The sequence below is a fragment of the Anser brachyrhynchus genome (genome assembly GCF_964034855.1).
Source record: "Anser brachyrhynchus genome assembly, chromosome: 2".
Classification (NCBI taxonomy): domain Eukaryota; kingdom Metazoa; phylum Chordata; class Aves; order Anseriformes; family Anatidae; genus Anser; species Anser brachyrhynchus.
The window spans coordinates 52,617,415-52,633,471 of record NC_137695.1 but is presented as its reverse complement, the minus strand read 5'-3'; the positions used below and the strand labels follow the sequence as shown (position 1 = coordinate 52,633,471).

The following is a 16,057-nucleotide window of genomic DNA, read 5'->3' as shown; positions in this document are numbered from 1 at the left end:
ATCAAGCTGCTGTAGGAGGAGATGAATCATTGCATGGAGTAGATCTCTGTGGAGGATACAGGGAGCCTAAGATGGCCAGCTCAGATGCTTATCTGGATCTACAGTTTGAATTTAGACATGCAGTTTGGAACAATATTTTTTTCAGAGTAGAGTTAAATTTCCCAAGCCACGTAGAATCACAAAATCATGCAACCCCATGCAATGCTACAAGTGTGGGGCAGAGTGGTTGGAAAGCTGTGCAGAGGAATAGGATCTGGGGGTGTTGGTTGATGCTCACCTGAACATGAGCCAGCAATGTGCCCAGGTGGCCAAGAAGGCCAACAACGGCATCCTGGCTTATTATCAGAAATAGTGTGGCCAGCAGGGCCAGGGAGGTGATCGTCCCCCTGTACTGAACTGTGGTGAGGCCGCACCTTGAGTGCTGTGTTCAGCTTTGGGCCCCTCACTACATGAAGGACATCGAGGCCCTGGAACACATCCGAGAAGGGCTACGAAGCTGGTGAAGGGCCTGGAACACAAGTCCTGTGAGGAGCGGCTGAGGGAACTGGGGTTGTTTAGAATGCAGAAGACGAGGCTCAGGGGAGACCTTATTGCTCTCCACAGCTACCTGAAAGGAAGGTGTGGGGAGCTGCGGGTCAGCCTCTTCTCACAGGTAACTAGTGATAGGACTAGAGGGAATGGCCTCAAGTTGTGCCAGGGGAGGTTCGGGCTGGAAAATAAGAGAATATTTTTCTCAGAAAGAGCAGTCAGTCATTGGGACGGGTTATCCAGGAACGTGCTGGAGACCCTGACCCTGGGGGTGTTCAAGGAAAGGTTGAATGTGGTGCTTAGGGACATGGTTTAGTGGGTGATAGTGGTGGTAGGGTGATGGTTGGACCAGATGATCTTGGAGGTCTCTTCCAACCTTAATGATTCTATGTTTCTAAATTGTGTTCCTGTGCTTAACTTGGGTTAAAAAGAAAACCCCATAATGTCTGTGGTATTTCTGTGACAAATGTTACACTTTTCTTACTATCATATGCTTCTGCTGAGATGACTGGGGCACCAGTACTTGACAATGATGAATCATTTACAGTAGATTGACAGCCATTTATCCTGTGGTACCATCTGCCATAAAGATCACATTTTGTTTTTGCAGTTTCCTTCCTTTGTTATTCTCTGAAACAATATTTGAAGATGTGGAAGCAGTGAGGAAGGGACAACAACTTCTGGTCCAAGGTTTCAGTGGCATGTTCAGATGTTCCTGGACAACAGTGTTAAAGGTTAAATGCTCTTGGCATTTGATGGAAAAAACTATAACAAAGGTGGAGTGAATGATGCAAACCTAGCATGAGCTTTAACTGTTTAGGATGTTTCCCATGTGCATCCTTTGCTGGTCTCCTTGGTATAAGGGTCATGTTGTGGGCAAGGAGGAGGTGTGATTGGAGCAGAACTGGCAGATGGTCCCTTGAAGGTCGTTTCTTGTTGCTGTCTCCTGTAGTGATGCCATATGCTGTGCAGGGGGATGTTTCCTTCCTCTTCATGGAGTGTAAACTCATCAAAACAGTAAGTACAGCATACTATCAACTCTCAGCTCTTGAAGCTTCTGACTGGGTCTGTGGCTTTAAGACATTTCTTTTTTTTAGTACATTGTCAAACAGTATATAGAATAAGTATGTTTGAAAAGAGATTAAAAAAATCTGTTCATGGTCGTAGATGGAATTTTTTTCTTTAGTGGTTTAGAATTTGTCTCCTGAAATTCTGTTTCTGCATGTAAGATTTTTTTTTTCCTAAGATCTTTTTGATCTGTGAACATCCAGAGCATGAACAGTACCCTGTAAGAGATTTGGATGAACTGAATGCCATCACTTCTTCTGGAATCATAGCTACTCCTCTTAGCTGTTGGTAATGGCAAGTATTTCCAACAGAAAAGTACCTGAAGCACAAGTTAAATTACCCCAGCAACTGGAAGGTGAGCAGTGTATCAGACAAATGTTGTCTGTTTCTTGAGTGCAGTTAGTGTTTCTCAGCTGCTTGTGGATATTTTACTGTTACAGTCAACTCTTTCTAAAACCGGGTCCCAGTGTAAAAGCGTATGAAAAACATTGTTGCTCTTTATAACACATGAACATTTAGAAAGGTCTGCCCCCCCCCGCCCCCCTTTCCTTTTTTTTTGAAATTGTGATTAATAACCTCAATAGTGAGAAGATTTTTATCCTTAAAGAGTAAATGGAGGCATAAATGATTTTAGAGAGGTCCAAATCCTGGTATACTTTTTCAGGCATATTTGTCTTCAAAGCCTGAGTAAAGCAGTAGAGCAGAAAGTGTTTGACCATTCAAATTATTTGAGTTTTGGAAAAGGCTCTGACTGTCTTAGTATTATATCACCTTATGCCACTGTCATTGGTGTTTAATACCATTCACTCACCGGTGCTGGCTATGACCTGGTTGGCGCAGACAGTAACTATCACCCTGAGCTTGACAGATCATTAGAGGGAGAAAAAGTTTTTGTGAGATTAGTCAATACATTTTCCCAGGGCTAAGGTAAAGATCCAAGAGTTTCTAGTAGACAGTCTGTCAAGGCTCAAACTGGTACAACTTTCCTTTGTTTTACTTGTCTCTTTTGCTCTTTAGGTTTCATTGACATATCTCTGTCAGCCTGTTTACAATTTGTTATTAAAGTTATTCTTCAAACACAATATTTCATGGGCTATGTAGCCAATTTGGAGATTAGGATTGCAAGGACTGCATCAATTTAACAAATCAGCTATAAAAAAAGATGTTTGGTATTACTATTTAAATTCTTTAATATTTACCTGTGAGTCAAAAATTAATACTGGCAGTGTGTATAATTAGACAAGTTTTCTCATCATTATGCTTATAGTGTTTTGTTTTGTTTTGTTTTGCTTTCAAATTTGATCTGGTGATATATGTTGTCTAATTTTGCCTCATTGTTTTGCCGCATTATTAATGGATACTTAGTTAAATATCTAAGTTTTGGGGGGTGGGAGGGATATATTTAACAAAATACACAGATTACATTGCCTAGTTGACCTATTCTCCATCAGTCTTTCCTTGTTTGTATTCTAAAAAGCATATCAAATGTTCATGCAGCTTCCTTGGTCGTTTCTGCTTCTGCTTGGAGCAGGCCAATACTTTTGTACCTTGATGAGATCAGATGTGAAAACAGCAAAGATTAATAGAAAACAGTGATCAAATTAAGTTTAGCTTTTTTTTTTGCTTTTTTTTTTTCCCTTTGGCCTCGAAAGATGATTATCAGGCAGATGCAATGGGACAAAAACATATAAGGTGTGGAAATTCAGATATCCTAGTCTGACTTGTATTTATTCCATTTTCCTACTGTAGAAAGGCAATTTGAAGTATGGATGTGCTGGCATTCCTGACCACTAAAGTACTATTTCAGTCACTAAATAGGTGAAGAATAGGCAGGTAGTAGTGCCAACATTCCTGAACATTGCCTGGTTACTGGCTATCCTGGGCTCCAAAACTGCTTCCATAGACAGAGGCTTTTCAAAGTTTGGACAGGAAGCTGTTCTGAAAGAGAAAGAAAGGGTGAATAGGACATTTCTGCAGCAAGAAAGATGAGATTGGTAAGTTAATGCTGTCATCATAATGGTTAGATTTCAGGAAGCAAAGTTACTAGCTTATACCTGGAGTGGATTCAGCACTGTCATGCTGGGCTTGTATAACATGTCTTGAGAGATGTTTCGTCTTAAATTAGCAACAAACAAGCAACCAAATAATCCAAAACCAACCAAACAAATAATAACAACAAAACAAACACATGCAAAATGAAACAAAACAAAACAAAAACGAACAAACAAAAAAAACCAAACCCACCACCATCAAAAAAATCCCATGCTTTAAAATGCCCTTTTCACATTTCTTCTAACCCAAGTGAGCCTTACTCTTATCTTTTGTGAATGTGTACAGTGAATGGTTTGTATATTTAACTACTTACATTGGGGATGAGTTCAATTCAGTTTAATTACCATTTTGTATGGGCTGATGCAGAGCTCTAATACTTTGTTGTACTGATTTTCAAGTGATACTGGATATAGAAATGTCAGAGGAAGAATCAGCAAGATTGTGTCTAAATAACAACATAATTAATCTCCTATTATGTAGCACCTTCATCTCATCCTGCAGGATGCAAAAAGAATTTAAAGAGCTGGTATAAAAGCAATGCAAAGGCGGGTGAAACATGCATGGTGACTGTAGGACAGTGTGACAACTGTATAACATCATATGTCACTAGTGCACAGTAGTAAAAACTGATTTATCCAACAGAATCAGCAGCAAGATTTTTTTTTTCTTTCGTGGCAGAATACCTAAATTGGTATTTGGCTCATATACTGGAGTAGATGTATAAATTCTGGACTGAACATTATTGTTTGATACCCTGATTCCACTGATCAAACCTTTGATAACTCATCTAAAAAGTAAGGTCTTTGTCAATACAGCATTTACTCCTGATATAGCTTGCTTTGTAGTGTTTCTGCTGAGGGAAAAGTGATCCCCTTCCTATGAAGGAAACATGATATGGACTAGCCTTCCTCTCTTTAGGGAATAGGGAGGGTTATAGCCAATGGTTTAAGATATGTTGCTGAGCTTTTCTTAGGTTTTAGTTTTTTTTTTTTTTTACTTGTTGGAAGCAACTCCTGTGTTTAACTTGGCTGGGAATGTAGTAAGTAGTGGAATAGGCATGGAATGATAGGTTGGCAGTGGAGAAAGGTGTTAGAAAGATGCAGAACACCCAGGTGCTAAACCCCATGTGGAAGACAGGTGCTGAGAGGTGGGGAGATGCAATTCATCTGCAGTAGAAACACTGCTTCCCTGAGTATGCATGTTGGTGGCGTGCCTCAATGTGAAAAGGCAACTGACAGCATCTGCTCCCTGTCCCCATCTTCCAGAACAGCTACTTTCTTCATGAAATGAAGGTCTTTGTGTTAGTGGGAATGTATGACAATATAATGTGACTTTTGGAAGGGTTACAGCAAGTTCTGAATGATGTATGAAATGAAAAATCCCTGCCTGGTTCAGAGAAAGCATGTACAGCACTGGATGATACACTGCCAACAGTTCTAACAAGGGGCTCCTTCACAGGTTTTCCACCTCAATCAGCAGTGCAGTTGACATCCCCTGAGCAAAATCTCTCCTCTACTTTTTTTTTTTCTCTCTGTACGAGCAAAGAAAAATTCTCCAGTTTTATAGCTTACCCACTGCCTAAAATACTCGTTCAATAATCTTTCTCTGCTTCCAGTTGTGACAGTCACTATCGGCATGCATCCTCTCCCTGTAATTCATTCAGGCTCTTTCAGGCATTTTTATTGTAAATTTATTCTCAACACACTGGGAGGGGTGAACAGGCAAATCTTAATCGGTGGTCTAGTCAGTGATGTGTACTATCTGCTGGTCAAGTCCAATGCAAAAAATAGTGAGGAGATGAACAATAAGACCAGGTAAAGAGCGATCAGCTAGTTTAATCTTTCCATTGCAACAAACAAGCGTGTTTTAATACAGCCATACCCTAGCTGGTATATATTGGAACACAGAATGGTTTAAATTATATTTTGGAAAGCAATGGCTTGCAGAAGGACTTAGGTGGCATCACAGATAATTCCTGTAACTTGAATTTTTGCTGCTGTGCTGTAGAAAAAAAAAAAAAAAGAGCTGACATGATCCATGAAAATAGAAAGACTTAGCACTATTTGTAAGTTTCCCCTTGGATGGTGTGTCCTGTTCTGCCCAAGCTGAACTATAAAATAGGTTACAGCATTTTATAAAACAAGCATCAGGAGCTTAAGGAATTCAGAGTATTCAGTTAACTGAGGAGCAGGCTGAGAGGCCATCTGAATAAGATACCTGGTAGCAGAGGCTTATCCACCTGGCTGTCAGAAGCTGAAGTTCATCTAATTCAGTCTTGAAAGGAGAAGCTGTTTTCTGGCTCCAGGATCTATTCAACATCAGAATTGACCCTCTAGGAAAGACGCAGAGAGAGCTGTGATCACTTCAAACCTTTAGATGAGCCTGGGCTGAATGGCTCTGGCCCTGTACAGCTATCCTTGCTCGTTCCTTTCCTTTATGGCAGAGCATTGCACTGAAAAGCTTATAGCCAGCGATTCCCCATGAAGGCAATTAACAGACCTGAATGTCATGGCTCAGAGTTTCGGTGAGTTGTCTGAAGAAGATCAGGGTAGATTTCTTTTCATCTCCTTCCCTTGCACAAGGAACAAAGAATTTTGGATGTTCTTCTTTTTGTTGTTATTAGCTACTTTCCTCTGCAGAATCAGAGATTGGCTGCAGTAGGAGATCTCTTCGTAGGTGGTATAGCGAGTGATTATATATTGCCTTAGTAGGCCTGGGAGGGAATTTTCCCTGGGTCAGATTGGCAGGCTGTGTGGATCTTTCACCTCATATAGCATGAGGTGTGGTTCATCTGCTAGGATCATTTGTGTACATCTCACATGATTAATTCCTTGCCATTGCAGGGCTTCCTCTGGTCTTGCCAATTCTGTGTCTGTTGCAGATAGTTTCCTAAGCACAGGAGTGCTTTGCCCTCACTAAAGTCTTTGGGCATCAGCTAGGATATTTCAGTTAAATTTAATGATCTGTGAATACACAGTAGGTGCATCTGGTATCCTTTTTGGCCATAATTTTTAGGGAATGATATATATACATACGCATATGCTGTCTCATTGGTTAAGGCAGGGGAGGTTATTTAGGAAAGGGTGCTCTTCTGTTCTGAAAAACGGCCTGACTCCTTCAAAGGGCTTATCTTGGCAGTCTGAGAAAAGCTTGGTCTGTACTGAGCAGAAGTCCAGCTTTCTTCAGTTTAATTGTAGGGACCAACAAATAAATAGCCATCAGATTCTATGTTTCCGTATGTAAAAACATGCAGTTGTGTGGATTTATCTCAACTAGGATTATGTGCTGTCTGGAAGGACATCCCCTTCAATTAACTTTTTGGCTCTGTACAGAAGCAACCAGTGTGAAAGAAAAGATAACTCATTTAGAGTATTCTTCTTGCAGCTAAAGTAACCAGGTAGCAAATGAATTCCTGTCTTGCTGTGTGTCAGTACTATAGGAGTATCATTTCTACAGTGAATTTTCAACGTCAATGAAGTCAGGGAGTAGTTCCCGAGTTTAAATCCTGTTTTACAAAAGCATGTAAGTTACCTCTTAAGCCTGTCTACTTCAGCAAAACAACAAAGCCTGTCCTCATGACACAGAACCTAACCTGCTGTATAGGCAGACAAGTATTTGTGAATGTTTGTGAATATGATATTATGGTATAATTTGCATTTTAAGAAAACTGCGGTTTTGCTGGAGCTAGGATTTTACAATACAGGTATATGCAGGTGTGCAACGACAATGTATACATGAAATGCTAAGCTGAAGTTCTGCTATTTATAGAATGTGTAGCAGCAAAATAGAAACAGACATTGTATAAGCAGCATTGTCTTTCGATTCCCAATCAAAGAGAGACAGAGATTTGTATTTTTCATGAAATGGCCTTTGCAGGAATGCCGTAAGCAATCAAGATTCACTCTGTGCATATCAGGAAAAACCATGCCATTTGCACGTTTGGCTTCATCCCATAAAGTAGAAAACAGCAGCAATTGTGTGATTTCATTCAAATGCTATCTGTTGTTCTACATCTTTCTTCTTTGCACCCCAAACTAAAAACTTAAAAAAATAATAATTGAAAAACAGAATAAAGTATTTCTAAGCTGAGTTGTCCTTAAAAATTCGAATGAGTCATTTAGATAACATTCACAATACCAGCAGCTTCAGGGCACTTTAGAGAATACGTTTCAGCACAGAGACATTTGAAACAAAAATTGTAATGTTCTAAATGGAATTAGATGAGCGAAACCGTGTCATACAGAGATGAAATATAAATAAGTGCTTTAGGCCCACTCCATGAAAAATGTATGTGTTTTTTTTAAAAGCATTTTTCTTCTGCGATGGTTTCATTTCTGTAGAAACTAGTGGTTGGTGTTTTTTTTTTTTCTTTTTTTTTTCCCCTCCTCTTAGTGCATTCTCCTAGAATGTGCTTTTGCCACTCAATAAACCCTTCTTTCCACTAAATGTCTGTCTCTGTATTAAGCCCCCAAGGAACTGTACAAGCCAAAGGCAGATGGAAACAATAGGCATTCCGTGTTCAAACGTACAACCTACAGAAAGTTCATCTGTCAAAAGTCTGAGGAACATTTCCAAGGAGGCTGCTTCATAAACAACATCCACATGGGGCAAATCCGACTTGTGCTACTGCTTTTCATGCATATATTCCATAAGAATTTAATATACTGTTTACTCCTCAATTAATAGTTAAAGCAACATTTACAGAAACTTGTTCCAAATCCCAGTCCCAGTTCTTCTCTCCTTCCCCTCCTTAAATCTGTTCAGGGTGCCTCCTTTAGGCACCCTGACTACTTCCTTACTTTTTACAGAAATGTTATCCTAGCCTCTCTATTAGACCAAAACACTCAGAGCTTTATGAACTCTTTATTTTTGTACCTGCTGGAGTTCTGCTCCTTCATTGGTAAGCACGCAAACTCTACCATTGTACCAGTCCTTGAGATATCAATCATTAATACCAATATAGTAGTGCTGAAAGTTAATCTAAGCTTTTGACTCATGTCTGTAAGACAGAAGTCATCCTGGTTGGTACTGTTTGGCAGACAGCATACTTGGTTTTTAAAGCTCTGATTACTTACGGTCAATGTTTGCCTTCATTCCTTGGCTTTGTATTAATGAAATATTTTAAATGTGATTAAGATGCTGATTCTGTGATGTTGTGAAATCACCTTGGCTCCCATGGACTTCAACACCTTCTCAGATCAGACCCCAGATTAGCGGCAAGGAAAACAGGGAAGATTTTGTCAGTACTTGGATGCTGCAGTAGTGGTTCTGAGCTTGTTCTAGTGTAATCCAGAGCTGAGAACAGCAGAGCTGGAAAGCTATAAGCCACCTACTCATAGGTCATATATGTGTGTAGAACACATGTTCTTACATCTGGTCATGTGTGTGCATGTTCTATCCCCAAATCTTCTGAGCATATGGACTCTCAAAATAGGCAGCTGATTCAGAGTGCTCTCATCATACAAATGGAAGCAGCTAGCTTCTGGATTAGGCCAATCATAATTTACCTAGGCATGCAAATCTCATATCTGCTACTTAAAATCCCAGGTAGAAGTTTCTGGTGCCCAAAAGAGATGATTAAATAGTGTCATTAGAAATTTAACTCCTATTTTGCGTGTCTTAGTCACCCACAAATGCAAGATTAATGTTTGATCTGTGGTTATCAAAATTATAAGATGTTGGAGGGTGACTTGAAACCAGAGGTGTATTACATACAAAATCTCCTAGCACTGAAAGTATAAGCAATTCTTAGCCTCTGACTGGACTTCAAAACTCTCCTTTGCAAATAATTGATGCAGAAGAGTGAAAAACCACCCAAGAGGAATGAAAACTACAGAATGACATTGTGTCATGTTCCTAAAGAATGTTATAATTTCCTGCCAGGTGGCATCAAATGCATCTAAATGAGCCATTTCTGGGTGGCAGGGTGCTGTCCGAACTCCTTGCCTGAGTTGCATGGAGATGCAGGGCTGGGGATGATGATGGGATCAGCTGCTTGTTGACAGCCTCGGGTAGGGTTTCTCTAGTGGTTCAGGCTCTGAGGTCACCAATAAATTGTTGTCTGTTACAGCTATGGAAGCTGCTAACTTCTCAAGGTTTGACCAATGTAAGGAGAGAAATTGCAGTCTCACCCTCTTCATGTAAGTTTGAGCAGGAGCACAGGCTGGATCTGATCTTAAAACGGATCCAGGCTGCCTCATGGCAGATGCTAAGTGTGTTTATGGCTAACTAATGACAGCAGTTTTTCCTCTCCCAGACTCGGGGCCAAAAAGCTCCATTAGTAAGATGCTGACATAGTCCGTGTGTTTCATTGCCCTCTGGCGGCTAGTCCACTGGAGTATAAGGCTATTGCTCTTCCCAGTTGCAGGACTATGTGCTGTTTGCGTAAAAGAAGCAGACACTAGAGGAAGAAGAAAATTGTGCAAATATTGGTCAGGGCCTTTTGTATGAACTGTTGTCTGCCATTGCTTTAGTTTATCATGAAATTAGCAAGACAAAAACAATGGGCCAATGTCTGCTACCAGTTATTCCTGTGTAAATCCAGATTTCTGCTGAAGCCAGACCCATCACTCTGGATTTATTCTTGTGCAAAGAGAGCTGGAAAGTGGCTCAGAGTGAACGGAGAACCTTTAAACTGCCTGACCGTTAATCTGTAGTAAAGAAACAAGTTTGTCTTTGTAGCATGTGGGCAGTTTTGTGGAGCACATACAAGAAAAAATTCTCTGTGAAAATCCAAGAACATTTGGTACAATATAGTCAGTAAGGCCAAAGTGCCAGGGGGCTAAAATGAGAGCCCTTTCCTATAGCAGCCCCTACTTATGAAAGCAACCTGCTCGCTGATGTTGGGCACCTTACCTCCCAAGTGCTGTAGCCTTAAATCTCACGTGTTATATTGGATTTTAGCAGATGAGGTCAGCTTCTGCTTTAAGTTATGCTGGTACTAGTAGAGTAAACATGGATTTACATCCATGGGCCTGCTGTCTGAGATGTATAAGAATATGAATATTCTAGCATTAGTGACCTACTGTAAAGCATTCTCTTTTGTTCTTGCTAGAAATGGTTCCCAGGAGAAAGATACTGCAAGAGGGAGTTGACAGCCTTGGAATCCAGTCTTTTCATTTTTATTTATGCTAGTTTGTTTACTTCAGTAGCTGTCTACATATATGCTAATGATCATTTGCATGTCTGTGGTATTTTTATAGGTGGGGAAGAAGTCTAATGTATTTAACAGTTTGCTACCAGGAGTAGGTCTTTACAAGTCATGACAAAAGCACGGTAGGAAGTAAGCCCCAGAAGCAATGGTTTTTCCATTTATGCTGGAACAGTTTTGACTTTGCAAGGTTATCTACTATCACAAAGAAGTCCAAATCAGGAGAGCCAATGGAGAATTTTCTTTGTGGATTGTTTGCATCCCAGCTACTTTGGCTTGCATATGTCATGGAATATATTAAAATAGTCATATTCCACAGTCCACACAGCATGTCAGCTTTGAGACAAGTACTCTGAAATGTGCTCACAGATGATAAATTGCACACTATGTCAACTACATCTTTGTCATGAGATTCTATTTTCTATTTATAGTTAAAATGAAGCACTTGAGAAAAATTCTAAACCAAAGCAATTTCACAGAAATCTCATAAGTTTTTCCTTATGTGTATATCAGTGAAAAGACCCTCCTGTGCTATTTTTCTGCTCTGTGGGGGCTCCAACAATCAACTTCTGAGATCAAAGTAGGATGATCTCAAGATTGTGAAACTTATATGGGTCCATGTAATCTAGCTAGTGTGCCTTTGGAGTATGTTCCCTTTCAAACATTAAGGGGAAAGAACATTTAATCACAACACAGTGAAAATACATACAAAATTTGATACAGTTTTTGGGAATCAAAACCAATTATCTCCATAACAGATGAGATTATTTAGTTACTTCTTTGGCTTGTCGTACTAGTTTTGTTTGAAGCTGTCATTGATGTCAGTGATGTATTTTGCAGTTCTGTGCATTACTTTTTTTTTTCTTCTAAGAAGAATTCCCTTCCATTTATGAATCTTAAACACGTAATCTGCTGCAATGGAACTGTGGGCAGCAGAAACTGGAAAAGGATACATGTTTGGAGATAGCACTAGTTTGGCTTTGAAGCTAGAAATGCAGCTGTGTTTTTTCTCAGATTACAGCAGCCTACTTTAGGAAGAGCAAGTCTGGATAACAGCGACGACACGCTATGACTAGAGATCTCCTGGATAACACTGGCCTAGACATGACAGGATGTTCTGCAACATGATGAATGATTACTTAAGATAAGTACCCCTTCTGATGGCATCCTCTTGCCACCCTGGTCTTCATGGGATGCACAAGGAATGTTTCTTGCCTCAGAGAGAATCTTCCAAGCAAGGACCTAAGATTAATGAAGGGTGAAATACATATAGGAGAGAAGCACTGCTGTAACCTTAGCTATCCATTGAGTTCCACGATCTAGTATAGAAATGTATATGCAGGGCATTAACAGCAAAAGAAACCATTGTAATATCAATGTACTGCTGAGCTAAGAGGTTGAGATGCTTAGTAAAACTAGTTGCACTAGCAAGGTCATTGATCATATTTAGCAGCTGTTTTACAAATAGTGATTTATTAACTTGTTCCCAGTCTTGTAAAATATCTGCATCAACTGCCTTTTATTTATGTATTTGTTTGTTTGTTTATTTTTGCCTGTAGATAATCCCATTGATGTTACCAAGGTTTTGCATAATAGATAGGCAAAAGGAATATTTTAAGAAAATTGTTTTATGGAAGAAGGGATCTTTAAAAGCTACATATAAGAAAAAATCTGATGTTCTTTCAGTTATCAGGCCACCATAAAGCACATGAAATCCACTCTCCTTGTTTGGAGACAGCACCATAGAAACGGTTTGCTTTTTTTCCTTCCTCTCTTCCATCTCTCCTTAGTCATCATCTCCAGCTCTTCCCTTCTGTTCCCATTCAATGAGCTTGTTCTGTGCACCTACCAAATTTTGGATGACCTTAGAAAGCAAACCTCCCTGTGCTGCAAGTTTGGTCTGCTCATACTGCCAGCTTTCTGACAGTATTGTGCTTAATCAGATAGCTTCCTTCTCTGTAACTTGTCTGTCCTGTTGAACCAAATCTTTTCACTCAGAGCAACAATGCTCTTTTGCTTAACTGGTGTGATGGCAGAGATTAGTGAAGATATCTGTCTGGATGCTGATGTGAGATGCGCTTTGGTCAAGTATCTTTAACTTTTACTGCATTACTTTGTTGTTTGCTTATTTGTTTAAAATGCTCTTCTGTTACATTTGCAGTGATGAAAAATAAACTAGCTGGCATCCAGCTCTGAAACCATGATGTTGGTGAGGGAGGGCTGCCCACTTGAAAACAAGCAAGAAGTCTTACAAATATTTGGACTGATTAATTCACCAGCTTTTCTTTACAGAACTCTTTTGTGGTATAAAGCCATTCATTGACCAAGAGAGTACATTGTCCATTTAGTTACTGTTTTGTATCTCATGTCAAACAAAAGCCACTGCCTCCTACAACGGTAACAGCTGAGTATTTTCACTGCTTATGCAGTTTCCTCTTCTAGCTGCTGGATCATCAAAAATTCTAATCAACTCTGATCTAACACAAAGTATTATGTGGCATTCATCATCTATTTTAGCCTTTAATGCACCATGCAGGTTTTAATCAAAGGTATGCAACCATTAGCAAAAAAGAATGACAAGAATTATGATGGTGTCCTAAACAGGGCTCTTAAGCCGACATCACAGGCAGCAGATAAGTTCACCTCCCCCTGCCGAGTACAAATACAGGCAAATAAGATGGGCCTTGTCTGAAATAATTGCAGGAGTGCACCACTGAGGTTTCAGGGCCATGACTTCCATTGTTTTGTTTTAGTACTAAGTGCTAAGGCTTATTTGCTTGGCTTTCCTGAATATTGAAAACAAATGTTGGCACTGTTGGCTTGGTTTGTGGGGGCTGCTGGATCATCTTCTTGTTTGGGTGGGTGCCCATATCTTCCACCATTGTCAGAGGGAGCCAAGGCAGTGAGTGGCAAAACTAAGCCCCAGCACCTTCCTTATGGCAGAATAATTAGTTGGGACCTTCAAAGATCACCTTGCCCAACTACCTGACCATTTCAGGGCTAACCAAAAGTTAAAGCATGTTATTGAGAGCATTGTCCAAATTAGTACTGTCAGCTGTTAGGTCCTTGTGCTCTGGCTGCATGTAGGCAGCAAGCTTATCCTGTGTCTGCTGTGTTTGGCCTCTGCTCCAGCACCTCTTGCTTCTCTGCCTATTTCATCAGAGACATCCATCCCCAACAGGATGGCAGCAGTCACCTCCTGCCTTTCTCTGATTCACTGCTCACAAAGCACCAGGGTTTTCATTTGACTGTAAGATATGCATTCAATACCAGGTCAAGAAGTTCCTCCTTCTGCCTCTCCACTGACCCCAGTCCAGTAAATCAAAGAAAAGTAGTGAAAACCTCATAGGTCCTGGTTTACAACATGCCAGGTTTGGACTGAGATTTGCTCTTTGCATACAGTCCTGGGTTTTCCCCTTGCTTATATCCTGGCAAGTTGCAGCTGGTGACTGCCAGTCTGCAGATACTGTGGCCTTTGTTTCTTGCTTAGGTGACTGAGCATGTTATCAAGCTCCGGATCAGTTTAGCATGGGAAGGAGACGCTGTTTTGTGCTGCAGAATTGCTTCATTTCTGCCTAGTTGAGGGAAGGGTGAAGGTCATCTTTACAGAGAGGGGAGCAGACTGTTAATAAAGTAGTGCAATATTTCTCCTGCCATGTGAATTCACGAGTGTGACTTGCTGGGGGGAGGCTGGCGTGAGGGTGAAGGACCTCACGCTCGCTTGTGTGTCCTTGGGGAAAGGTACCCTTCACTGGTGTAGAGGGCTGGTGATCCCTAAGACATCTGAAGTTCTTCCTTCTCCCTTGCTCAGTTCTTGTGTTGGCAGAGCTGTTTCAGCTCCCAACTTAAAAATAGGTGCTTGAGACCTGTTCCGGCTTGCAGTGTTTCCTTGAAGCCACGATAGCAGCAGGGAATGAAGCCGTGTATTGCTCTTTGGCTGTGCCACACACAGCTGCTACTGGCAGGGTGGGGAGCTGACAGTCACCCAGGGAGCCTGTTGTGAGCTGGGAGTCACTATTTAAATGAGTGATCTAGAGGCCTTTGGGCTTGTGAAGCCATGCAAATGGTTGTGTGGGTGGATTTCCTCCTCAGGCTTGCTCACACAGTGTATGAACTTGGTGAAATATGTTTGTTGATTTGGAGGTATTCAGCAGAATTTCCCCATATCACGGTAAATGTAGAGGACAGTGCTGTGGGCTCAATTCCCTCTTATAAATCATTACCACTAGCGGGAGCTGGCCCTGGACAGACAATGGAATTGGTCTTTTTCATGTGTTGTCTGGGGGCTGTGACCTGATTTTGCTCAGGAGCTTTGTTCAGTGATTAACCTCAAGTGGGGCGTTCAATAGGACTGCGTGTGTACCTGCCTACATCCAGTTCCTGTGTTCAGCCCTCTGCCGGACCGAAGTCCCAGGCATGCCTGGGCTTTCTCACTGCACTCGTTGCTCTCACAGAAGAAATCCTATATAAATTGCTCTCTTTTATTTTGACGTGGCCTTTAACATGCAACATGTGGCTCTTTTAATGACCATTTCTGGCAAAAGGTTAATTTGGCTGGGGATGGGGGGGATTGATGCTTTAAATCTACCTGTGCTTCCTGTGTCTGGCCTGTGCCCAGCTGTGCATGGAAGTCAGAGAATTTCCACAGCACCTATGGACCAAAGAGTGGGATTATATTTTCAATTTCCTATTTAAAAAGACTAAAAAAAAATAATCAAGTTTCTGTTGTTTTAACCCAGGTAGGTCATTTGCTTTACTCTATTTGTTCATCATTGTGGTGTATTGTTTTGGGTTCCAGAGGTGGGTAATCAGCAATACAGTGTTGCAGAGATTTAGTTCCAGGTCACAGACAAGTAATGAAAAAACAGCAGTCACTGAGGATTTGATTTACACACTGCAATGACTATGTGATAGCCCCTTTTGTGAGAAGGAAAGTCTCCCTCTGGAGACCACATTCTAACCAGTAGCAAACATTCAAGCTCCCTGGTGCTTCAGATGTCAATTATACCAAAGCCTCTTATTGTATAATGCAGGTCTGTTATAATAATAATGTCTGGAACAGCAATAATAATGTGAACGAATTTCCAAACAGTTGAGATGGGAGGGGGAGACTGATCAATACCGCACTAATGATGGCCTTGTCTTTCACTGAAATAATTGTGATAGGGTTTATAGCACTTCCTTCCTACTCCATGCTGTGCAGCAGTGTTGGTTTACTACCTGCTGTTATTGCTTTTGTATAAAAAGGTGTTAAAAAGA

The 16,057-nt window shown here is 40.7% G+C and overlaps 1 long non-coding RNA gene across 1 annotated transcript in view; it reads left to right on the top strand.

Annotated features, from left to right (window-relative positions):
* Positions 1-519: 519 nt before the first annotated feature.
* The window catches only part of LOC308190917, a 105,351-nt gene continuing 89,813 nt past the window's right edge, over positions 520-16,057 (top strand). The window contains exons 1-3 of the long non-coding RNA XR_013947567.1: positions 520-1,262; positions 1,481-1,545; positions 1,775-1,951. This is a non-coding gene — a long non-coding RNA (uncharacterized lncRNA). The remainder of the gene's footprint in view (positions 1,263-1,480; positions 1,546-1,774; positions 1,952-16,057) is intronic.